Source organism: Hyaena hyaena, unplaced genomic scaffold (genome assembly GCF_003009895.1).
Source record: "Hyaena hyaena isolate Hyena2069 unplaced genomic scaffold, ASM300989v1 scaffold_153, whole genome shotgun sequence".
NCBI lineage: Eukaryota > Metazoa > Chordata > Mammalia > Carnivora > Hyaenidae > Hyaena > Hyaena hyaena.
Window position 1 is genome coordinate 2,352,322 of NW_024080785.1, and position 25,967 is coordinate 2,378,288.

At 43.5% G+C, this 25,967-nt stretch overlaps 1 protein-coding gene across 2 annotated transcripts in view; it reads right to left on the minus strand.

The window, feature by feature from the left end:
- ELMO1 (engulfment and cell motility 1) overlaps positions 1-18,252 on the minus strand; it is a 530,720-nt gene extending 512,468 nt beyond the window's left edge. Inside the window, exon 1 of one of the 2 annotated variants that reach the window (XM_039239135.1) lies at positions 18,085-18,252. The gene's annotated coding sequence lies outside the window, so the exon portion shown is untranslated. The other variant, XM_039239134.1, reaches the window with a different exon arrangement.
- Between the last annotated feature and the right edge of the window lie 7,715 nt (positions 18,253-25,967).

Genomic DNA, 25,967 nt, shown 5'->3' on the forward strand with positions numbered 1-25,967 from the left:
CAATCGGGGAAGGAAGGAAGTAAAGAGAGGCAAACGCCAAATAATATCTTGGAAGTCCTTGTATTTGCAAAACACCTGAGGTTAAGCTGTCAGTTTCTAACACGTCTCCTCACCTCCCCTTCTTTGGGCAATCCCACATCCATCCTGGGATCCCAAGGTTAAGGAGGGATGCAGTCGCCTCTGTAACAGGCAGATATTTGTGGGGGAAGGGCTGGCACAGAGTAGGCAATTCAACGGGCAATCCCAAAGATGTGGGAGTGATTTTTTGGAAACATCCATGAAATCTCTTCAAGGAGTATTAACAGGCAGTGAAAGGGGCCACTCTGTGGTTTTACCACCCTCCCATCTTGCCTCTGAACATCCTCCTTTGGGCATATTCTCCATGCCAAGCAGTGGACAGGACACAGAAAATGCAATGGCCAACAAAGTGCCATCGTTACATTCAGAAACTCCAGAGCCACATGGGAAACAAAAACATACAAGCACACAGTAATGACTTTTATTAGCTTTTTGTTTTTTGGGTTTTTGTTTTGTTTTGTTTTCTCTTGTTTTTTGCACAGAGTCATGGCCTAATTCCTTATAAAGAGCCAATCAGTCAGAGGTCAAAAAGGCTTTCTGAAGGAGACACTTAAGAGGGTGATAGGTTATAAGGGATGAGGAGTAGAGCTATAGGGAAGAAGGGGAAGCTGGAAGTCATCCAGGGCCTTCCACAGGATGGGATGCTTCATATGACGATCAGCCAGGGCAGGGAGTCCTTGTATAAATACAAATTCCAGAACCTGCCCTGAATCAGAAATTCTGATGTTGAGGCCCAGATTTTAATTTTGTTAACTGGTGAGATGATTCTGAAGCAGCTGCTCCATGGTTTTTTGCTTGGGATCGATATATCAGACCTAGCAGCCTCCCTTCACAGTACAGAGCTAAGAAAACTAAGGCAGCCAAGGGAGGCCACAGATGCTAGTAATAACAGACCTGGAACCAAGACCCTGGCCTCTGGATCCCAAACTCCAGAGCTTGGACCAGCAGAGCCACGAAGTTCACCATGTATATCTTCCATAAAGCAGATCTTTGGCCAATAGTGACGTGGGGGTATTAGTCACCCTGTATTATGGGTGTCCCCTGGAGGGAGCCAAGTCACTCTGTGTGTATCATACTTCCTTGGCATCAAGTGTTTGAAGAATGAGTTAATGAATGAAATCCACAAACGGGGTCCACAAACAAGACTCGCCACAGCATCAGCTAAGTCCTAAGAAAGTCACCTGCCCCAGACAGACCTCATTTCTCTAAAGACTGAAAAAATAAGACCCAGGAATCAACCGCTGGTACTTGAAAACATAGTGAACTTGACATTTAAGTCATAATGCAGAGAACAGGAAATGTGAAATTCTTCTGTGGACATAACCTATTTTAATAAAATGGCATTTTTTTCTGCAACAGTTAAAATCAAGCACGTACTTTAGGGACCTGAAGAGCAAGGGAAGCTAACCACAAACAGTGCATCCCATGAGCCCATTTGTGACACCTAACTCCATCCCTTCCATCCAACCAACAGACTTAAACACATCTCTTTTGGAGAAGAGGTTCAAAGGGAATACACCCATTCACATCTCCTTCACACCTGTTGGAGCCAAAGAACTCCATTCCTTGGTGACATTTTTCATTTATTGTGACAACCCATGAGCACCATTTCCATTTACACAGGAGGAAACAGGAAGTCATGAGAGCTTAATGAATTTGCCCACAGCAAGGAGATGAGGAGTAATTTCAACCTCGATCTTTGTGGCTATGAAGCTCTCACCTCTGTTGCTCCCCTAAGCCAGTTCAGGGAAGTGTCCAAGGGAGCAGGCAGGTCAGCCCTTCGGCCAGTCAAAGACTCTAAGCACTTTCTAGTGTGGTGTGGTAACCATATGGACATCAGAGTCAAAGACCAATCAGAATAGTTGGACTCACACAGACTCCCAGTGTTGAGTAGTTAGGTACAGCATTTCTAGAAGGAAAAAAGAAAGCCTACTAAATTCTTACTTAATCTGTAGAAGCACAAAAGATGTGAGTCAAGTGGACAAAAGTCTAACCTGAATCATAAACACAGTCATGGTTTCTCCATCAATTCCCATGCCTGAACCAATTTATATGCCCAGAACCCCATAAATGAAGGGGAGGCTGGGTCCCCTTGAGGAAGAACCCTGGTAGATTGGCAAAAATTCATACTGTTAAACTTTCTCCCAGCCTTCCTCCAAAGGGACCTATAGTCTTTCATTAGGGGGACTGTGCATTAGAGAAAAGGAAATAATCAGACCTTTTGGGGGGACTACTAGACACCAGCTCTGAATTGGCAATAATTCCAGGAGATCCAAAATGTCACCGGTGGCCCACCAGTCAGAGTAGGTGCTAATGGAATTCAGGTGACCAATGGAGTTTCTTAGCTTACAGCCATCTCACAGTCAATCCAGTGGGTCCCAGAGCTCATCCCGTGGTTACTCTCCAGATCCAGAATGTATAACTGAAATAGACATACCCAGCAACTGGCAGAATCCCCACACTGGGAGTGAAAACTTGTTTGTTCACTTTATTGAGGGAGAAAGGGCCATGGAGGATTTGGGAACATGGTTCCAAAGGCCTGAATGTGCTCTACTTTCAGAGTGAACTCAGAACACTTAAGTTTGGGGTTTACTGTGTGTGTGCTATTTGCCTTAAAAGAAATGGGCTTGGCTCAGGACTTGAACATCAGGATTAATCATTCCAGCAATGAACAGCCCTGACACCTATCAAGTTTCAATTGCTAGCTGAAACCTTTGATAGCTGCTAGAAAAATAATGTGCAATTAGAGCCCAGAAACATAAATTATCAAGGCCACAGCGCTCTCAGAATGTACTAAATGAAATGTGGGTAACCACATATGTGGTAGGGATCCCAACCCCCAGTGTATGTCATGAATGCCTGGTCACCCACAGACACTGAGGAGGAAGGAAGAGAGGAAAAAACTCTCCAGATCCAACACTGGTAGGACTGTGGGGATGAAGGCACAAAGAGGGTAGAAGTTTCAGGGTTGAAGCCAAGAAATGTTTTCTACATTCTCACAAGTTACGGTCTCTAATATCTATGCCCCACAGGCTTTTCGGTGACTAGGAGAGAATTATAAGTACCCAAATGAGGTATAAATACTTCTGCAGACAGTAACATGAATGACAAAACATTGGTTTCCTCCTCTGGAAAGTTCCCTACATCCAGGGTAGACTTGGGTACTGTGGAATGACAGTAAAGCAGTAACCAGTGCCACCACAGGATGAGGACATTGCGAAGCCAGTGGCCATTTGCCTCCCCACATATGACATCTGGTCTGGCCCACGACTCAATCACAGGGACGTCAGGCAGGAGTGGTCTTCAGCAAAACTGAGTACAATGAGAGTTACAGCCCTGAACCACGTGTCCTTGGGCTCTTTACTCACGGACAAAGAAGCCATTTGAAAGGGCTCTTCCCCAAAAGACTGTAGGACACAGTGCTCATCTGCATGCATAATTGTGCTTCTTTCTGGAAGCATCCACTGAGTAGCTGTTATGGGCTTAGCACTGGGAATACGTACCTTCACAACCTCCAATCTAGTCAGCATGGAGAAGCCCTGAATGTGTCCTAGGAGGGGATACCAGGATATCAAGGAAAGTTCTCCAAGGAGATGTCCACTGAGTGTGTCATGTGGACCAGAGGGAGAAGTGGATCCAGGGCACTTTACTCTCTGAGCACTCGCTGAATTGTCTGATGCCTGTTCCGTGACTTCTTTTCTGCTCTAAGTCTATCCTTTATATTCATTTCAGCCGATTTCACCTGAGCCAAGCTCTCACACTCTCTGGGGAACAGCTGAAAACAATCCCGTCTTATGGTAACTATAGATTGGTCTCCCCTGGCAGAACGGGCTCAGTCTCCTGCTGTAGAGGGCAAAGTAAGCAAAGCAAAGCCAAGTAGGGGCTTCTTGGCCCCCTCCTCATCCGGCCGGCCTTCCCCACCACCTCCCTGTCTCATAACCTCATTTGGGACTGACATAAAAAAGATTCTCCTTAAATGGCAACAAAATGTAAAGTAAAATATCAGAGACACAGAGGGAATAAGCCACAGATCTGAGAAAACAGCTGCATACAAAAGGATTAGGAAATAAATTAGAAGAAATTCAAAGGATTTAGAATCCATTTCAGGTGCACTAGAAGAAAATCCCTCCAGTATCAGGAGAACGGGTCGAAGTTAAAACTCCAGCAGTATAGAGGCTCCATCTTTTTTGGCAGCCTCACAATGTTTTACCTCAATTCTTTTTTCACTCCTTAGCACTTTTGGGGACAAGGGTCTCAAAGTGAAGTCAGGACCACTGGCATCAGAATCACCTGAGAGACCTGCTAAAATGCAGTTTCTGGTCCCCAGTGACTCTTAGGCATTTTGAAGGCTGAGAACCACAGAGGTAGGCACTGTGCAACATCCAAGAACATCATGGTTCATGTGTTCGAGCCCCTTGTCAGGCTCTAAGCTGACAGTTCAGAGCCTGGAGCATGCTTCAGATTCTGTGTGTGTCTCTCTGCCCCTTCCCTACTCTCTCTCTCTCTCTCTCTCTGTCTCCCTCTCCCGAAAATAAATAAACATTATAAATAAATAAGTGAATAAACATTTAAAAGTAGTACGAATGTAGCCACATTGTGACTAATTTTAAATAATGTAAAACTTACTGAAGCCAGGAATATCTTTACAGTGCATAAATCTGATCACATCACTCCCTCGGGTACAACACTCCAGTGACTTCCCACAACTCTTCTCATAAAGACCCAGACCCTTGATCCCAAGGAGCCTTCCTCCCCAGTCTACTCCAGGCCTGGAGTGCTCCCTGCCCTGAGCACTTCAACATCCGTGTCTGCTCTTCACATATACTAGTCATCTGCATGGACTCCTCTTTCCCCAGTAAAGTCCATTCTCCTCTTCCCAGCCCCCTCTCTAACTACATCAATCCCCTGCCAGGGGCCATTCCAGCATCATTGCCTTTCCTCCCCAGCCCTTCAGCATCAGGACCTTAAATGTCACATTTATTTGTGTGATCCTTTGGTCCATACACCTTTCTCCACTGGTGAGTGTCAAGGCAGCCCAAGAAAGCAACAACAGGTCTGCGATTTTTTGTAGGAAAAAGTCTCACCATTGTTTGTGTATCACATAACACACCCCATGGTATGTGGCAGGTCTTCAATAAATATTTGTGGATGAACAAATGCATTAAAGAGTATTTAAGAAGGAAAACACTGGAGGTAAAATCAGACCCATAGTAACCATCAAATATTCTCTGCTCCCTCTCTTAAAAATAAGGGGCTCCAATGTCTCTGGTACCCTGAAGACTAAAGTCGTGTGGTAGTGTCCTTCCCCTATATATGATACTAGATACCTTCTTTGGCACTTCTCACTTAAAATGGATGAGTCCTGGGGCACGTGGGTGGCTCAGGTGGTTGACAGTCCGACTTTGGCTCAGGTCATGATCTCACGTCTCATGGGTTCAAGCCCTGCATCAGACTCTGTGCTGACAGCCCAGAGCCTAGAGCCTGCTTTGTATTGTGTCTCCCTCTCCCTACCCCTCCCTCACTAGCACTCTGTCTCTCTCTCAAAAATAAACATTTAAGGGGCGCCTGGGTGGCTTAGTCGGCTAAGCGTCCGACTTTCGCTTAGGTCATGATCTCGCGGTTCGTGGGTTCGAGCCCCGCGTCGGGCTCTGTGCTGGCTGCCAGCTCAGAGCCTGGAGCCTGTTTCAGTCTGTGACTCCCTCTCTCTCTGACCCTCCCCTGTTCACGCTGTCTCTCTCTCTCTCTCCTAGAAATAAATAAAACATTAAAAAAAATTTAAAAAAATAAACATTTAAGAAATTTCTTTTAAATGGATGAGCCCAACTCTACATAACGCAATTGCCAGAGTTTGAAGGAAGAGTGAAACTCAATATTACAACTGCTGCTACGTCATTTCTCTGGGTCTTGCATTGATCTGGTTATGAACAACTAGCCTAAAGTCTGTTCACTGTCTAAAATATGTATTTTGAAATAAAAACAAATCTGGAGGTTTTCATGATGACTTCTTATATTTTTGTACCCCTTCATGTGCCTTATCATTCTCAACTACAGGAGTCGATTCTCAGACTGCTTCATGGCACTTTCATATGCCAGAATTGTTAGTGGCATACTCGAAAATTTAAAACGGCCCTAAACAAGTCAGCAAAGATCACAACTTCTATGACAGCGGAACAATGTCTCATGGGAATATAAATGAATACACCACTACTGTCCTCTTCTTTCCGTCATCTTACTTGCAGTCAGCCCTTGGGTCAGGTAATGAACAGTTTGCCACCTGTGTTCTCGCAACTGCTCCGAAAGCAGAGCTCTCATGGCAAATTTTTCTCCATCCTTCCCCAAGCAGCACGGCCACTCAACACAACATTCCAACATACTGGGTTCAACTGAGGCAAACATGAATTTGAAAAATTGATGGAGATTTGGCAGCAGGAAAGTTAGCATGTGGTGTGTTGCAGAGAAGAGCATTCAATCTGGATCTACATGATGCTAGGAAGCCTGCCTCTCTGACAGATAAACTTCCTCATCTGTAAAATGGGTACAGGGCAAATCAAGGTGTTTGAATCATTGTTAAACTGATAATACAGTTTGCTTTGAATGCAAATCTCCAGTGACTTACTATAAATCTGTGTTTTGATACATAAATTATTTTGTGGGTCTTTAAATATTTATTTAACTTTGGATCCTATTTAAAGTTACTCACCAATCCTAATGCACAGTGTAGAGGTATTGCTACACAGGTGACAACCTAGCAGCTGAACCATCCATACTTATCCCTTTACTTGGGAGGAGAGACAGTGACTGGAAATTTTAGTTTACACTGGAAATAGTGTGCAAGAGTTGCATATAGTGAATAGATGAATGACTTTCACAACTACAGTAATGGGAGGTGGGGGGAGCCGTGCTCTTTCAAAGCACAAGTTTAGAGAAGCAGGTTTTTTTTTGGCACAGTTCTCTTGCACACCTGCACTTCGTGGCAGGTTAGTGTCTGTATTGAGGTTGATTTTTTTTTTTCGATCCACTTCATGAAAGCCGTTACCAAGTGACAGGTACATGTGCTACTCCTTAATGAGCCGGTGCATCTGTAAGTCAGTTGTTGCCTTCCTGGAGGCACATAAAGCAGAAAAGTCACCCAAACAACTGGCAGAAGCCAGAAAGAATAAACAGAAATGGAAACAGGTGGTTTCTACTTTGGTGGCCATAAAATGAATTGTCCAACCCAAAACACTTTTGAAAGGGAGAGGTGGCACACTTCATTACTCTGGGGCAATAGAGCGATGCCGGGTCACATTCAGGACGATAGTCATCCTACTTTTATTTTTCTGTTTTAATCCCCAGAGTATTTTCTAATTCGGTTGACAGGTTCAGATCAAAGGAGAAAGATTAACACTTTACTAACACCCACCTGCCAATGAACATTAATAGGCCCCCACTTACTGGAATGTTCCAAATGATTCAAAAAGGGACCCTTAGCAAAGTGTTATTGGAACCACTGAATTTCCTTAATAGGCAACACAACCGGATGAAAATCAGTTCAATTCAATCAAATTCCTGCCGTTTGCACTTCCCCTAGTACTTCACTGAGTGGGGGGTTTCTCACTGAGCTCCTGTTCACACTGGATAAGTGCAAACAGACCCCCGCAACCACCGCCGAAAGCTGGAATGAAGGAAAAGGAAAATGTCCCCGATGAGCAACCTCCATTCTCTCTACACAAAGCAAAATAATAATAACATAACACAGCAAAACCCTAAGTTAGTTCCAAGTGAGTGGGAGATAGAAATCTATTTACAAGAGCTTTTATTTGAGGACCTCAAGTTGCTAACAGGATTCATTAGGTCAGTTCTTCTCATTCACAATTGATCGTAATTTCCCCTGACCTGTATTTCAGCAGTTTACCTCTCTGTATTCTTGAGCAAATGATACATAAATCAAACTAATAGTCTAGCCAGGACCTTAACAGGAATTTCCTGGGCTACTGACAACTCATAAAGAAGATGAAATGATAAATGTATGTCGTTAAAGGATTTTAGCAAGATATTTGAATAAAAAACCTTAATAATAACTAGTTGAATTAGTAATAATAGCATTGATAACAACAGCAAATCCAATACACTGCTTTTGGGATACCCTACTTTACAATCATTATTCCATTTAATCACCTCAGCAGCTCCAAGAGATAAGGACTTAGATTACCTCCACTTTCAGATATGGAAACGGAAGCGAAGAATGGTAATTAACTTAAACCAAGTCATTCAGCTGATAGAGTCAAAACGATACCTGAATCCTCACCCAGCAAGTATTTATTTATTTAGCTTTAAATCTCAAAGACTCCTACTTTTCCCTTATCCCCATATCCAATCAGTCACCAAGTCTTATTTATTTTTTTTTTATCGATGTCAATATGCTTTCTCTCCAACTTCCATCTGGCAGGTGGTGGGTGGGGGTGGGGAGGGTTATTTCCGGAAATTGTTTCCTTAAAGGAAGAGGATGGCCCACTACTCAGACTAGAAGGTGGGGGTAGAGAAATCTATTTTCAAGTCGCATTTACAAAGTAAGCATGATGCTTTATTTATTTATTCATTTGCCCAAGATTGTGTGTTGTTCTGGGCAGCCACAGAAGGAAGGCACATACAGCTTTCCTCTCTCCTTGGTACCTCCTTTCTGCTGCACCTCTCATCTACCTTCCCTGTTGCCCTGGCAGTTATATTTCTCATCAAATTCCAATTGTGTCTTTTCCTTGCCTAAAATCCTTTGTTTTTCCTTTGCATTCAATCTACATGCCCAGCCCCCAGAAGAGTTGACACAAGGCCCCTTTCAGTCTTTCTCCTGACTACCGTGATCTCTGTATTCCTTGGACATATCATGTTTTTTTCTTTTAGTACTCAGCTTTCCAGATCTTTCTTAAAGTCACTTTATTGTGAACTCTTTCCCCTGTGATCTGCAAAAAATCTACACATACATTTATCACACTCCATTATGATTATCTATTAATGGGTCTGTCTCCCACACAGCTCCCCTTCCCATAGTGCTCATATGAAGTGGGTCTTACAATGTCCAGGAAGTGCCTTGACTCTAGAACATAAAATGCAATGAAAATGGTTGCTGAATAAATAAATGAATGAACGGATGAACGAATAATGTATATAATGTGTTACAGTGCATGCTCTAAGCCTAGCAATATTTCAGTATGAAAACATTTATATACATTTTAAGTGTTAGCCACACATTTATTTTTTAAAGTATACTACAATTAATAAATAAATCTTTATTTTGCCTCTCCCATATACACCCAGGCAGATGTTTCCCAAAACCCTCAACTGAAGAATGGATGGTAATTGAGAAAATACTTCTAATGAGTTAAAGTCACTTCTTGGGAGTAGAGTAAGTCTAAAGATGATGGAAAGACATTCATTCCTTGATAAAGGTTTTGATTTAATGAGATTTGTACTGACTTGCTGTAAATAGGACAAGGACTGAAGAAAATAGGATTTAGCAGCTGACAGAGTAAGTTTCTTTCCTTCTGAAGACTTTCCATTATTAAGGGAGCTGCATAGATGTGTGTATATGTGTGTGTGTATCTTTATCGCTCACACATACATACACAACACATGCTTACTATTAAGTGTATGATAGAATCAGTCCCTTCCCCTAAACCTAAATTTTTGAGTACTCAGTCACTTCCCACAGCGTGGCCCACAACTGGAGTAACTAGGGCACAGGGTCCACTATAAAAACACTCTAAAAACAGTGAGGCGGGGCAAGGGGTGAAGGTGGTCAGGAGTCAAGTACAAACCAGCCTTACTGAGTGTGATTGGAATTCACTCTTCACTCAGCCAAAAATACGCAATCTAACCAAAGTCCTTCCACTAGCTCTACCTCCCAAGCCACATGCCTTTTCAGGGCCACGGGCAAAGCCAGCTGTGGCTCTGCATTTGGATTAAAGAGCCTGAAAACAGAAAAAAAAAATATTTTGAAATGCATTACGCTTCAAAATTAAGGGTAATTGTGTGTAGCAGCCTGGAAAATATAGCTCATCCAGTACTGCTCAGCCACAGAACCCCACAGCACAGAACACTGGCTCTCTAAACGTCACTGCAAACTTAAAAAAAAAAAAAAAAAGGCAAAAGGCACAAAGGGCGGAAGGAAGGGTGGAGGGCTGCCATAGTGCTGTGACTTATAAGAAGGCTGCTGCCTTGGGGAGACATAGCTAGCATACAAGCCAGCAATATTTCTACATTGCTTAAGCCACTAGATGACGCTCTGCACTATTACTGCAGCCAAACAGTGAAGGTAAATAAAAGGTCGACAGATAATTACATAAGAAAATAAATGTGGCAAGATTAGAGCAGAAATCTAATGGACAGAGGGGGAAAGGACTTCACACATAGACATACCTTACAGCTTTCTCCCTGACCAGTACAATGTCCTGGCCACAATAATGGAATATCAATATCTATTACTACCCAACTAGCCAAGGTACATTTTACAAGCAAAGGAGGAGGTATTTCACCCAGTTAACTCATTCCCATGCAGACACTTCTTTAATCTCGTGACAGAGGACTCTGAATGAGCCAAACTGAGCTTCGTTAACCACCTTCCTCATTTCATTTATCATATTCCCATTAGGCAGAGGTTATGGTTAATGCAGCAACCAGTGGCCAGAATTCCAGCCCTTCTGTGGAAACTGAAACATAAAATCACGAGCTGTTAGGTTTCTTCAGCCATAGCATACCAGAAAGAAGCACACATGAAATTCAAACTTGAAACGGAGCAGGGTTAGGGAGACAACTGTAATGCAGGAGGGAAGGGGGCTCCAGAGGAAATCTGAAGATCTAGAGAAAATAAAAGAACATACAGGGTGAGGCCATCTATCTGTGAATACACCACCTTAGGGTCTAAGAATTAACCAGTGTAGAGAAAACTGGGGCACTTATAACTGCTCTCAAAAGTCTAGCCTCTGACAGCACACTATTAGCCTAACTTACCCGAGGAAACAAAACAATGGTTCTCAACTAGGGGGGGTGAGGGGTTGCCCCCGTGGTAACAATGGGCAATGTCTGGAGGCATTTTTGGTTTTTACAACTGGGTGTTGCTCCTGGCAAACCAGTTTGGTAGAGGCCCAAAAAAGCTAGTGTTTCCTACAATGCACAGGACAGCACCCTCAACAAGGAATTATCCAGCCCCATATGCCAAGGGTGCTGAGGTTGAAACTGCCTGAAATAAAGAGTCAACATAGAATGGGCCATAACCAGAGGTTCCTGGGTGGCTCAGTCAGTTAAGTGTCAATCGACTCTTGGTTTCAGCTCAGGTTATGATCTCACGCTTCATGAGTTCGAGCCCCACATTGGGCTCTGTGCTGACAGTACAGAGCCTGCTTGGGATTCTCTCTCTCCCTCTCTCTGCCCCTCCTCTACTCACCCTCTCTGTCTCCCTCTCAAAAATAAATAAATAAACTTTAAAAACATGGGCAATAGCCTGCAAGGAGGAAAAGAACAGTATCAATAGCTTTAGCATCGCCCAAGGAAAAAATCATCCTAGATGAAGATTCCAGTCTCTGGTTCCCTTAGGTATTAATCTACGGGGCAGTAAAAGTAGCAAAATTTAAGACTAGATGGAAAACACCGTTAATGTATTCCCTACCACCATTTGGTCCCTCCCTACCACCACTGGTTCCATACTTTTGCTTTCACCATGACTCATCCACAGAGAGAAAGAGAGAGAGAGAAAAAGGTGTTCTCTAAAGAATATGTGTGTCTATTCTCCTTGGCAAACACTGTTCTCATTTTTGATTAATGAATTCCATTCTGGCTTATATGCTTCAATATCACGAGCTTAGGTGATGAGCATGCTGTCCCCAAGAGAAGGATCCACTAACTCTCAAGGCTAAGAAGTTTAGCTTTGGAATGAGGTATCCAGAGAGAGGCACCAACTCAGCAAAACTTGGCCTCAATGGCAGAAAGTACATCCGTGGGAGCCACAATAACCCGGAGCACTGGGTTCCACTGGAACCCAGGGCCCCTCTACCAGCACACAGGAGTCAAGGGCTCCTTGGATGCACTGCAGCCTAGCTCAACATGGGGCTCCCGGCCCCAGACCAGGCTAGTACAGGATAACCAACAAGAGCAGGAAATCACCAAAACAGGCATCATGGTGCACAGGAAAGGGCCAACAGGGCAAAAAGAGTCAGGAGAGCTCAGAACGACTCTCCAGACATCCCTGTGACATTTCATTCCTCCAAGCCACATCTAGAAGATAGGATAATACTCTGCTGCCTATTCTCCACAATTTCCAAAGCAGCATTCCGGGAAGAAGGGGGTCAGCTCTCCACGCAAGGAGAAAAACATCACGTGGATCCTGTGACTCCAAGATCACTGGGGCAACGCTCAATCAGGACTTAGCTAATAAGGGGCGCCTGGGTGGCTTAGTTGGGTAACCGTCCGACTTTCGCTTAGGTCATGATCTCGCGGTTCGTGGGTTCGAGCCCTGCGTCGGGCTCTGTGCTGACTGCCAGCTCAGAGCCTGGAGCCTGTTTCAGAGTCTGTCACTCCCTCTCTCTCTGACCCTCCCCTGCTCACACTGTCTCTCTCTCTCTCTCTCTCTCTCTCTCGTAGAAATAAATGAAACATTAAAAAATTTTTTTATAAAAAAAAAAAAAAAGGACTTAGCTAATCATGGTGCCCTCCAAGCCACTGTTCCTTACCCAACATGTACAACCCGCCCAACACACGGCAGTCCTGCAGTCCAGCAAGTAGTAAACGCTTTCTAACCGAGGGAAGTTTTGTTCCCTGAATTAACTGTTAGAACTAAAATAGCCAAAACTGTAGCCTCAATTCCTAAAATTGAGGTTCCAATAATAATCTTGCTCAGATTCTGGAAATCAGTGTTTGTGGGGGCCTAGAAGACTGACTGAGAATCGTCATCTCCTTCTATTTATACATGTGACTAATCTCTCCACTCAGCACTACGCCAGGTTGTTGCTGTAGTTAATTCTGTTTAATGTGCTAGCATTTCCTCTCCCACACAGATTCCTCCTGGATACTTCACTGTTCACTTCCTTAGGCCAGTGACAAAATTCTGCTCAAACCGTACCTGCACCTATCCTGTGAAGGTTTAGAAAACACAGTTAACTTAACCCTGGATCCTAGCAATGTTTTACAGGCTTCAGGACTGGTTATTAAATCTAGGTTTGAACTGTTAACATTCCCACAACCTAAATTATCCAGGAGATTGAAAACTGCAACCCATCCGTGTATTTTGCGTGCAGGGATGGCTTCACCGTACCTAATAACGCTGTGCTGGGCATGGTCAAAGGCTGTCACAGGCCACACGCATTTCCTGGAGCCACACTCTCTCTCCTGGATGGTTGGTCTTTAAAATCTTTGTTTTGGACAATGCTGAAGTTCTCACCTTTTTTTTTCTTTGGTTGGCCAGGTCCAAGATCAAGTCCTCTAAAATGTTTTATCTAGCGGTGCCTTAACCAACGTTTAGTTGGTTAAATGTCTGTGCCTTGATCTCAGCTCAGGTCTTGATCTCAAGGCCATGAGTTCAAGGCCTGTGATAGGCTCTGTGTTGGGCATGAAGCCTACATAAAAATAAATAAGTAAAATAAAATGTTTTATCTAATTATGTATCACAGCAGTGTAGCTGCCACAAGAAAAGACGACTACTGTCTTTGCAAATGTCCAAAAATAATTAAAATAGGCATCTGGGGAATACCAGGTATAAAACATGAAAGGAAAAGTTGATTAAGGTTCCAAAGACCTCCAAAGCACGAAACTAAAACTTGGCCAGCAAATAGTACATTCATTTTATTCTAAGTAAGGTTAAAGATTATTTCGGATGATTCTACTTAGCCTCTCCATGTTGCTAAGTGACGAATATACCACCTGGATTTCCAGTTTTGCCAATATGGCGGAACCACAACCTAGCATACCACAAGTTCTATAAACAGCAGCATTTTAAAAGTTAAGTCAATGGCTAACACTTTTACTGCATCTAACTGAACATTTGTAAACAGCAGCTCTTGCAGGAGATTAAACCAATAGCATTTATAAGGGGTGGGAGCAGTTAAATATTTCTTAAAAGTATGGCCTTGTGAACCACTTTCATCAGGATCTCTAGCAAATTGGTTGAAAGTGTAGATTCCTAGAGTCTCCAGAGTTATTAAAACAGACTTTTTCCTTACCACATTAAGCAATGCATTTGACATTAAGATTCAGTGTCTGTTTTGTAAAACACTCTATTTTCCATTGTACTCTTCTATTTCATGTTTTAAACTGCTAGTTTGGACATGATAAGTTGATATTATGATCTACTCCTGGACTACAGCACCAAACTTCAAAAACACTAGACTAGTTGACAAGAAGGAAGCAGAGATGGGAGTTGCATAATTAGCAACAAACACTTGAGGCTTTGTGATGTAGAGAGGGTTTAGTAATTCCCCACCTTTCCCCAATTCAATAGAATGAATGTCTTAAAAACCAACCTACCCACTTGGATGGTTTCAGGCATTAAAAAGTTGTTGCAGGCTTCAGTTACAAACCTTAAGGGTACCCAGTGTCTTAGATCAAGACAGGAAATGTCCTCCATAGGAATGATTAGCTCTAAACCTTCAGAGTTAAGAAAGATGATAAGGTAAGCAAAGTGTGCACTCAGTAGAGCCCCTTGGCACACCCCCAGCCACATCCTCTCTGCAAGGGCTTCAAAGCGCTCTCTTCCTCCACCTCTCCCCACCCATTCACAGCAAACACCCAGAGGGGATTAATTACTTTAAAACACTTACATATTGTCCTATCTCCATACTGTAATTTCATAAATGCTTATGGCTTAGAAGCACTATTGAAGCCCATCATCTGTTTTCCCCCTTTCATTTTTCTTCTCCTAGACATTTGTCGTTTTTCTTCTTCCTTTCCTCCTCTCCTCCTCTGCCTTCACCTCCATCTTCTGGGAGAGCAGAGCAGGATGCAGTGGATATCTGACTTCATTCCACTCACAGTAATGCCCTTCTTCCTAAGGGAGTATTTCTTTGGCTAAAGCAACACATACTTTTGAAAAGACTTTCTTCTCCAAAAAAATACGATAAAACAACACCAGATCAGAAGTGATTATGTGTTATCAATAAACTGTACTGGTTTTTTTCTCTCTCTCTGTTCCTTTCTTCGGGCTGAAATTCTGAGTCTACTCAGGGCAGAAAGAGGTCAGCAAGAAGAAGACTGGGCATGGTGGGAAGGACAAAGGAAAGAAACCAAAAGCCTGTTTCCTGGGTTCACTTGCCACTGATGCTGCAATATTTTCCTGGTATATTCTGGTATATTTCCCATAATAGGCATCTCTCATTCAGTCCACCAGCAAGTATTTACTGAGCACCTACTATGCAGGAAATCAGTCTAGGTTCTGGACCTATGTATTAAAACAAGGTCCCTACCTTCATGGAACTTCCATTCTAATGGGGAAAACAAACATAATCAAATAAACAAATGAATATATAATGCCAGGGGGTAATAAATGCTGAGGTGGCGGGGGCATGAGGGGAAACTGAGTTACTTAAGAGGACCATGGAGTGGCTGGTTGCTATTTTACATGAGGTCAGGAAAGGCTGACTCAGCTGACAACTGGGCAGAAGAGACCTGAAGTGTGCAAGGGAGTGAGTCATCCGGACATGTGGGGAAAAGCTCTTTGTGCAAAAAGAATAACATATGCAAAGGCCCTGGGGAGAGAACCTGGTGAAAAGAAGAATGTAAGGTAGTCAGAATGGCTGCCGTTTTAAGAAAAGTAGGAAGATGAGACAAGGGGGCAGGGGTAAGGGTGAAGATATGGCTACTAACAGGACCACCCATCCTGTAGCACAAGAAGGGATCCTAAATTCCACCAGACCCATGTCGGGCCTGCCTCACAACATCTCTTTCCCTGACACCTACCAACTTTTTCCCAAGTTCCCTTCCCTCCAGACCCCACCCCCCACTGCAGAGTTACAACACTTCAGGTCCACTCATTCCCTCACAATTTCCCAAGATGACAACGAGTCCATGTAATTAAAAAAAAATTCTGAGTAATAAATGTACTAGGAAAAAAGGCAACATTTAACCACAGCCCTCAGGAGATAGGAAATGTGCCATAGTAAAGAGGAGAAGTTCAGAAGGGCAACTGTTTAAAAAAAAAAGTCTGCACCTGACACCAGGGTATCTGGGCTTCTGAGTCCCCAGTTCTGTAAACTGGGAAACAATAATCCTTGAAATAACCTTGGAAGGTAGGTATGGAGAAGGAAAATGTAAAACCACAACCAGAAGAGGCCCTTAAGAATTTTTGATCTAAAAGTGAACCCCAGTGGGCTTATGCCCCTCTAGTTCCCAAAGTTACCCTCAAAGGATTGATGCATAAATGCAGATCATTAATTACTTTTATTTTATAAACACACAAGCAAACCAACAAAAACTGAAATTGTTCCACTGCTCCATCCCCAAGTCACTAGCAGCGCTAACCTGGGAGCCTGCAAGCCTCTGCCTCTGGAGGGAGAAACCTTGGTCTTAGCTTCTCTGAAATCTTAAATACAGAGGATTAAATCCGCATCATCCATGGCCAGCAGTGTGAGCAGGCCCGTGGTCCGAGGCAGAGGGCTCCACAAAATAGGAGTCCTATAAGAGCTGTCCAGAGGACACCAGGGTCAGGTCACTAGGGGAGGCGAAGCCCTACAGCTTTAGGTCAACGCAGGTCCCACTGCCGACAACCCCTCTGCCTGGAGTTGCCAACTTCAAATGGCCCCCAGGCGGGAGAGGGTCACTTGGCGGGAAGTCCCAAGTTCCGGAGACCCTCGCAATCTCACACACACACACACACACACACTCTCTCTCTCACTCTCTCTCTCTCTCTCTCTCACACACACACACACACACACACGCTCACACACACGCTCACACGCCCGCCGCCCTCGCGCGCGCCCGCGACACAACACGGACTTCCCAACCCCAAACACACGCGCGCACCCCTGGGCTGGCTGACTTCTGTATTTCCTCTTCCTCAAAGCTACTCTAGCGATCTCCGCCGCCCCCCTCAGCTCGGATTCCAGGACCCCCAGAGCCCCGCTGGCCCGTACCCTGAAGGCGCGCCGGGTGCCCCTCTTCCATGCCAGGATCTCCCATCGAAGCCCCCCTCCCACCCGCCTTCGTTCCGTGTCCCCACGGGAGATCCCGGCGTGTTCCCGGGAGGCGAGTATTTAACAACTGTCGCCCCAGGGTCCCAGCCGCCCCAGTCCCTTCCTCCTGCCCCTTCGGGCCCTCCATCCCTCCAGCCCCTCGCTGTCCGCTCCCAAGAGCGCAACCGCTGAGGGATTCCCTCCCATCTGCGAGTGCCGGAGAAATGCCGGAGTCCGAGCCGCCAGTACCTTCTCCGGCGCAGCCTCTCGGGTCTCCAAGCCCCCAAATCCCACACTCCCCTGTCCCCAGACCCCGCGCGCCAGCAGCGCAGCCCTTCGGCGGCCCCCACCAGCCGGCCCTGGCTAAATCGCCTCCGCGGGTTCCCGGGCCCCGGGCCCTGCTCTCCATCTCCCGCGCCCCCGCCCTCCGCTCCCACTCCCACTCGCACCAGCCGCCCGGTTCTGCCCAGACTTCCCCAACTGCTGAGCGCCCCGGAGCGCCCGCAGCCCTCGCCCCGCAGAGCGCAGTGGCTACCCCAGCTGCAGCCGAGGAGCCCCCAGGGAGGAAACAAAAGTGTCTCCGCGGCGCCCGGAGTCCCCCAGAACAGGGCGCCTCCTCCGGTGCCCCAGCCTCAGCTCCCTCCCCCGCCGCGCTGAGGTCGGCGAGTCGGGGCGCGGCGCCAGCCCAGGAAACTTTACGAACCTGCCCGGGGTCGCAGGACAGCGGCGGTGGCGGCGAGGGTTCCGCGCGACCAGCGCTCTGGCGACCCGTGACCATTGAAGGGGGGCCAGAAGCTCCGTCCCTTAGCTCCGGGCCGCGGCTGTGTGGGTGGCTCTGCCTCTATCCCGTGCCCATCCTCGCCCGCGCACACGCACTTACACTGGGGATCCGCCGGCTGCTGCGCCGCCGGCTGCCGCTGCTCTCACTTCCTCTTCCTTCCTCCTGCTGGCCAGAGACACATTTTGCATCTGCAAGGCATCCCGAGATCAACCGCGAACTCTCCTCCCGAGCGGACGCTGCGGAGTGGCCGCCGCCGCCCCCGGCACCTGCACGCGGGCACGCGTGGTTGGCGCTTTCACCTCCCGCCCGCGCCCTGGGGACTGCCTACTGCACTTTGCCTGCGGGGTGGGGGGAAGTGTCCACGACTTTTTGAAGTCCCCCTACTTAAAAAGAAGAAAAATGTCAAACACTGTGCACGCCTCGGATAGGCTATAAATAATATGTGTGCGGAGCATGACTTCTCGGATGAGCTCACACGCGGCGCTTTGCAGGCACTAATTAACTCCGTCACCGTCATAGCGCCACCTCCGGGAGGCCGAGAGCGCGTGGCATCTTTTTATAAGCTTTCATTTTTGGCAACTAGTTTGGAATTCCGAGGGGAAACTTCGGTGGGCTGTTGTAAAGCTACTTTAAGAGGCCAGTGTGTTTGTTGTGACGCTCTGCCTCTACTCGTAAGCAGCGTGGCAAAAATAACAGAACCTTTACTCCCTCTTAGTCACCTATGCGTTCACACTATTTATTTCTAATCAGTTAAACAAGCGACTCCCTAATTTTGCATAACTTTTCATAAAGCAAGAGGTTCTATCCCCAATTTGGTATTTGGGGTACGTTATTTAATTAATGCTACCTAGTTCGGTGATGTTCAAAGCAAAATTCAAACAAATTAACTCCCAGCATAGCTGCCAGAAGGGAAATGACTGTCTTTGGAAGGTTGCAGGAAAAACACCTGATCTCTTCAAATTCAGAAATATCTACATTGGCTCTACCAGAAAAGACAAAGGCAGTTGTTACTGGATTCCCTTCAAACTGACAAAAGAGGTAAATCAGGAGCAGGGAAGCATTAAAATCTAAGGTGGAAGGCAAAAGTCCTCTTTAAATTGCAATCCCACTCTCTCCCCTCAAGGAGCCTTAAATTTTAACCGTGTTCTGACGGCTCATTAGCAGCCAAGAGCCCCAAGCAACTATCACTGTAAATGTGGCTAGTCCTGAGATGTTCTAAAAATGTTAAAAAAGACACAGAACTTAGTGTGAAAATCAGAACATTAAATACCTTGTTAATAATTTTTGTGTTGATTACATCATTTCAACAAATGATAATAGTTTAAGATGTGATGAGTCAGTTGGGTTGTTGTATTGGGTAAAAATATAAGTATGTATATGTAGTTTATTAAAATATTTTCACTAGTTTACTTATATACATTTTTAACATGGTTACAGGAAAAGTAAGATTATACATATGGCTCTCATTAGTGGCTCACATTATATTTCTAATGAACAGTCCTGAAACTGACCTCTTATTATATGTATAACCTCTGGAGGCAATATTAGTAACAGAAAGACTTGGGTCCAGATCATTATAAGCCAATAGCTTAAAGTGGGATGATTCCAGAAAAGTAACCAATCTTCCTCATCTGTAAAATGATAATGATATAATAACAGTAAACAGGTTAAGTATCCAAACAAAGTTAATAAGCAGCCAGTAAAAGGAGACTTTACTAATCATGCTATGAGCACTTGTAATGGTAACTATGAATTTGATCCACAACTTTTTAGCTAAGACATATGACGACTTCAACTATAGTGCAGATGTCATGAGCACTCAGTAAATATTGGCTGTCATAATTGTTCCAAGAATAAATAGGGAACTCTGTGTCTCCCTTTGCACAGCATTTAGACAAATCCACCTCCTTTTAACCTTTGGTCCCAGCTCTGCCTTCTGCAGTAAACATGGAATAAGTCACATCCTTGCTCCAAGAGATAACCTTTTTCAGAGTTTTGAAGACAGACATTGAATTCTTTCTAAACATTCTCCTGAGGATTAAATGTTCTCAAATCCTGTGGTTTCAAATCTCTCCCACCTTAACCATCTTTCCCTTGAGGGACACCAGTCTCTGTCCTTAAAAAAATTAGTTGTCATATTAATTAATTAATTCACCACTAAAAGCAATACAGCCAACTCTTGTCAGTTATTTTTCAAATGCATCTATCTCATTGCTGATCCAATAGCAAAGCAAAACTCTTTGTTATGTTACTGTTAGGTCATGTCCGTGCTTATGGGGTTGATCTCTGGGACCAAAGCCCCTGGTTCTCCTTCTCTAAGTCTTTTTGAATTCGATGCAGGTATCAGCGTCCCCCCACACCCACAGACTAGGTAGGAAGACTAAGGTTCTGGAAAACACCCCACTAAGTGGCTCTCTCTGCCATGGTAAGGATCAGAGTCTTTCGATTCATTAGTTCCTCTTGCTTCTATTCCATATATGCTATCTAGTAAAACTCTGGTCTTAACCTCCAATTTGTTTCTTGTTAAACATTGGGTCTCAGGGTCTAGCTGAGGTTTCTTTGGTCATCCAGGTTCTAACTCTTCTTCTAACTTCATCTATGGCCTACAGTATTAGGAGGTGAAATGTCCCCTTCCTTCTATCTAGAACCTATATTTCTAATCACTGTTACTAATAAGATGTGGGGTCCAGGAACACCCTCTTAGAGAATAGCTCACACTCTGGATTTGTCTATTTCTTGGGGTGTAATTTCACTTACCCCTTTATCCTCTGTACTTTTTCTATGAGTTTGGGCTTCAGGTTCAACATTTTTGTTAAGAGTATTTCATGAGTAATTTAGGATCTCGACCCTGCATCACATCGGTATATGCATTGTCAGTCTATGCCAGTCATGGTGGTGCTAACTTTAACCATCCAGGAAGTGTCACCACCAAGTAGATAACTCCAGTGAAAAAGGACATTTTCCCTTTACAATTAAGAAATCTGTGGTAGGATACTTTACACTGTGCAAATATCCTATTCCAGAATGATCTTTTAATCAGTGGTTTTAGCATCTCGTGGTGATCCTCCCCACTTAATGTGATTCCAGCTTGCTTCCTATTTAGTTTATTTCCCCAGTTCTGAATTCCAGTAACCATATCTTCTCTCCCACCTTCAGACCCCTGAAATTAGTACTCACCCCCTCTCTCACCTGGTTTTGGACATCTGTTATGTTGTCTCTTAGACTAAACTCATGTCTCCAGTCCTATTGTCCTTGTTTTACTCTAGTCTTTCTCTCTATAATCAGGGAAGTACTGTCTCCTTCAAGGGTGGAGGGGATTTGGGGATCTGTATTAGGCTAAAAGGGCTTATTTCCATCTGGGCATGCCATTTACTATATCAGCACCCCATACTTTTGGGAGGAATAGAGAGGGCTTCCAGCAGGGATCAGGAGGAAATATCACAGTTTTTCTTGTCATGAAAGAGTCCCAAGAAAAGCAAAGAAAATGTTTCTTGTCCGTGCTTTGCTATTGAAGGTAATTTCATGTCTTACCAATTAGTGGAATCAGAGAGAATTTTCCTGTCAATTTTCCTGCAGAATTTCCTGTAGTCTCCACGTTCCTTCCTTCTGCATTTACAGGGCAAAGTTCTCCTTCCAGACCCAAAGAAGGACAGGGACAACAGCTGTGTAAAGATCACAAACCAGAGCAGCTGGATGACTCAGTAGGTTGAACGTCTAACTCTTGATATCGGCTCAGGTCGTGATCACCAGGGCTATGGGATTGAGCCCTATGTCAGGCTCCACACTAGCAAGGAGCCTGCCTGGCATTCTCCCTTTCTCTCTCTCCCTCTTCCCCACTCCTCCACTCACAATCTCTCTAAGAATAAAAATTAAGAAAAAAAACCAAGTGTAGAATTCTTTTTTCTCTTTTATAAGTATAGAATTATTAATAAAAAAATCACAAAACCAAGTAGGGGAAATTTGCATATTACAAACTCGATGTCAAATAGGTGAGGCTCACCTCCCTGGTATTATGAGTCTCCAATCAGCTTTCTGTAGTTTGAAGCTTTGAGAAGTTTCTTTCACATTTCCTCTATTTTCAACTTTGGGGTTCTTTATTCTTTTATACCCTGGTTCTGTAGGCATCTCTTTTCTCTACTGTACTTTTTTATCATCCTCCATAAACAAATTTATTTTTTAGCACTTCTTTGCTTTCTGTGAAAGTAAGGTCCTTCTATTCTGAGCAACAGATTCTCCTCAGTTTAGGGTTAAAAAATATTCTCTTAAGGGGCGCCTAGGTGGCTCAGTCGGGTAAGTGTCCAACTTCAGTTCAGGTCATGATCTCACTACTCGTGGGTTCGAGCCCTGCATCGGGCTCTGTGCTGACAGCTAGCTCAGAGCCTGGAGCCTGGTTCAGATTCTGTGTCTCCCTCTCTCTCTGATCCTCCCCTGCTCATGCTGTCTCTATCTCTCTCTCTCAAAAATAAGTAAAACATTAAAAAATGTCCTCTTAAATCAGGAAAGGTTTTCTTGTGTCCCTTTGCAGTCAACCCTTCCCCTCCTCTCTCTAGCCTTAGGCAATCACTGATCTGCTCTCTGACACTAAAAAAAGCTTTATCTTTTCTAGAAATCCACATAATTGGAATCATAGAACATATATTTTAGGTCTTGCCTTTTTCATTATGTATGATATTTATACCAGTAATTCATTTCTTTTTTCTGTTGAATGAGTCGTATTGCGCTGTATGGCTATATCACTATTTATCTTTTATTTATTCATGTGTGGTTGCACATTTGGATTCCTTCTAGTTTTTAGCTAGTATGAATAAAACTGCTACAAACATCCATATAATGTATGTGTGAACATATATTTTCACTTTTTTGTATGAATGTTCCATTTATGATTATGGCAATGATTCCATGGATGTATCAATTTGTTGGTATTCATCAAAAACATAAAGTTAAAATTAGTACATTCTGTCTTTCAGTGGATGACCAGCTAAGTAAACTGTGGTCCTCTATATCATGGAATACTACTCAGCAATAAAAAAGGAATCAACTACTGATATTCATAACAATTTGGGTGAATTATCAGGGAATTATGCTGAGTGAAAAAAATCCTATCTTACAAGGGTACACACTGTCTGATTCAATTTAAATACCATACCCAAAATGATAAAACTGTTGAAATGGAGTACAGATTAGTGGTTGCCTGGGGTCAGAGACGGTGGAGTGGGAAAGTGGGGAAGCTGGGGGGATGGCTATGTAAGTACTACATGAGGGATCCTTGTGGTGATAGAACTGTTCTTTATCTTGACTGTGTCAATGTGAATATACTGGTTGTATACACCATATACAATAGTATAGTACGGTATATACTATATTTTACAAAATACTATAATACAATATCACAATCAGGATTTTGACACTGATATAATCAAGATCTATTGTACTATTACTCTAGTTTCTCCATTGGAGGAAATTGGATAAATGGTTCAAGGAATATTTCTGTATTATTTTTCACAATTGTATGTGAATATACAAATATCTCAAAATAAAAATCTTTACTTTTAAAAAGGGTGACAGGTGCCTGGGTATTCAGTTAGTTAAGTGTTGACTATTGGTTTCAGCTCAGGTCGTGAGCTTAGTGGGACTGAGCCCCATTCGGCACTGGCTCTGCACTGGGCATGCAGCCTACTCAAGGTTTTCTCTCTCCCTCTTACTCTGCCCCTCCCCTCCCCATATGCATGCATGTGTGTGCTTTCTCTCTAAAAATAAAAATTTTAAAAATTAAAAAGGTGAATTTTATTGTATATAAATTACACTTCATTAAAATGGATTTTTAAAGTTGCCTGGATGGCTCAGTCGGTTGAGTGTCCAACTCTTGATTTCAGCTCAGTTCACGATGCCAGGGTCATGGGATTGAGTCCTGTGCTGGGCTCCTTGTTAAGCATGGAGCCTGCTTAAGATTCGATCTCTCTCACAAACTGAGGGCTGATGGGGGGATGGAGAGATGGGAAGAGGGGTGATGGGCATGGGGGGGCACTTATTGGGATGAGCACTGGGTGTTATATGGAAACCAACGTGACAATAAACTATAAAAGAAAAAAAACATTCAATCTCTCTCTCTTACTCTCTCTCTCTGCCCCTCTCCCCCGCTTGTGCTCTCTCTCAAAAATAAAAAAATAGAATAGGGGCACCTGGGTGGCTTAGTCGGTTAAGCGTCCGACTTTCGCTTAGGTCATGATCTCGCGGTTCATGGGTTCGAGCCCCGCGTCGGGCTCTGTGCTGGCTGCCAGCTCAGAGCCTGGAGCCTGTTTCAGAGTCTGTGATTCCCTCTCTCTCTGACCCTCCCCTGCTCACGCTGTCTCTCTCTCTCTCTCTCTCTATCTCCTAGAAATAAATAAAATAAAAAATTCAATGGATTTTTAAAAACTTCTCCTTTTGGTCTATAGAGTACCCAACTGTACCCTCCAGAGACCACTCAGAATTCTCCTAAATCACTATTCCCTCTTTGTCCAGGGCCATGACACATTAAATGGACACTCTGAGCCATTTGGCTCTTCCACTTTTTTCTTTACATCATCTCCAGGAATCATAATCACATCTTCCGACTTCCCTCCCTGGGTCACCACATACAATTTGGGGGTTAGCACACCCCAGCTGATCTACTAACTTCGTCTCTCCAAGGGCATATAGACCTAGAGAAACTTAGTTCATCTGTAGTTTTATATACATTGATATTTTTGGATTTAGGTCCCAGATTGATTGAAGGTTACTTTCAACTCTCATAGATCCACCATGACATCAATTTAGATGTCACCATAACAAGCAAGTAGGATTCTTTATATATTTACCTGACAGATAAGATTTAACAATCTTAAATAGCATTTTGTTTCCATGAGCAAAATGTTTTAGAAGAACCTAAAGACAGTAGGCTTTTTTTTTCTGGAAAATACACTATGGACTTGAACATAAATCCGAGGTAGGTTACATGAGTAACATAATTATCTTAACTTAAATACTTATATTAAGGTGAGATCCTCTTTAATGTGCATGTACACTTATGAAAATAAGAAAGTTTTGTGATATTTTGGGAAAATAATCCATGTTTTATTCCAAAAAGACTAATTATAAAGGAAACATATTTCAGTATTTTAGACAATGAGTTGTGGGTATGTTACTTTTAATTAAGATAACAAAACAATCTACTCTAGTATTTATATTCCTTGTCTAAAATTCCTCATCTGGAGAAATAAGAATTCAATCAAGGAAGGGATTTTTTTATTTGTGTTCAATCCAAATAAACTAAAGGAAAGGTATTTTATTATCCCCACTTAAGGATGAAATACAGACTCAAAGAGGTTAAGTGACTTGCCAAATTCACTATAAAGTGGTAGATGAGAACTGAAAGGTTTCTCAATCCAGAGCCATGATCGTTCTGCTGTAACAGGGATCCATGCCACACTTCTATAGCTGACCTTATGGGGACTCTTGACGACTTCAGCTGGAGGCTATTAGATGATAAATGGTATTTGGGGAAAAGTGCCTTTGCAGTTATCAGAATGAAGCAGAACTGGTATATTACCGTATATTACAAACCTACAGTACATGGAATTTAACACTAATTTGACATTAGGCACAGACATACTGAGTGCCATTTTGGTTCAGGGCACTAGCCCTTGTCCCATTTTACTTCATTCCTTATAGGAAGGAAAAGAGAGGAATTTGACCATTTTATTTGGTGAAATTTACTATAAATAATATTTGTCTTAGAAATCACCACTGAATTGACAATTCTATAAGGATTACCAGGAGAAGATGATATATATGATTAAAGTAAAAGTGGAGGCATTGTAAATATACTGTTTTTCACCCTTCTGCTTTCATTTAAGTGTATTTTGAAACCATTTTAAGGTTAATAAATACAGATTTGTGTCATGACATTATATTTCGTCTTATGAATTATTGTTAGATATTTAGTTTTAAAATTGTTTCTCTAT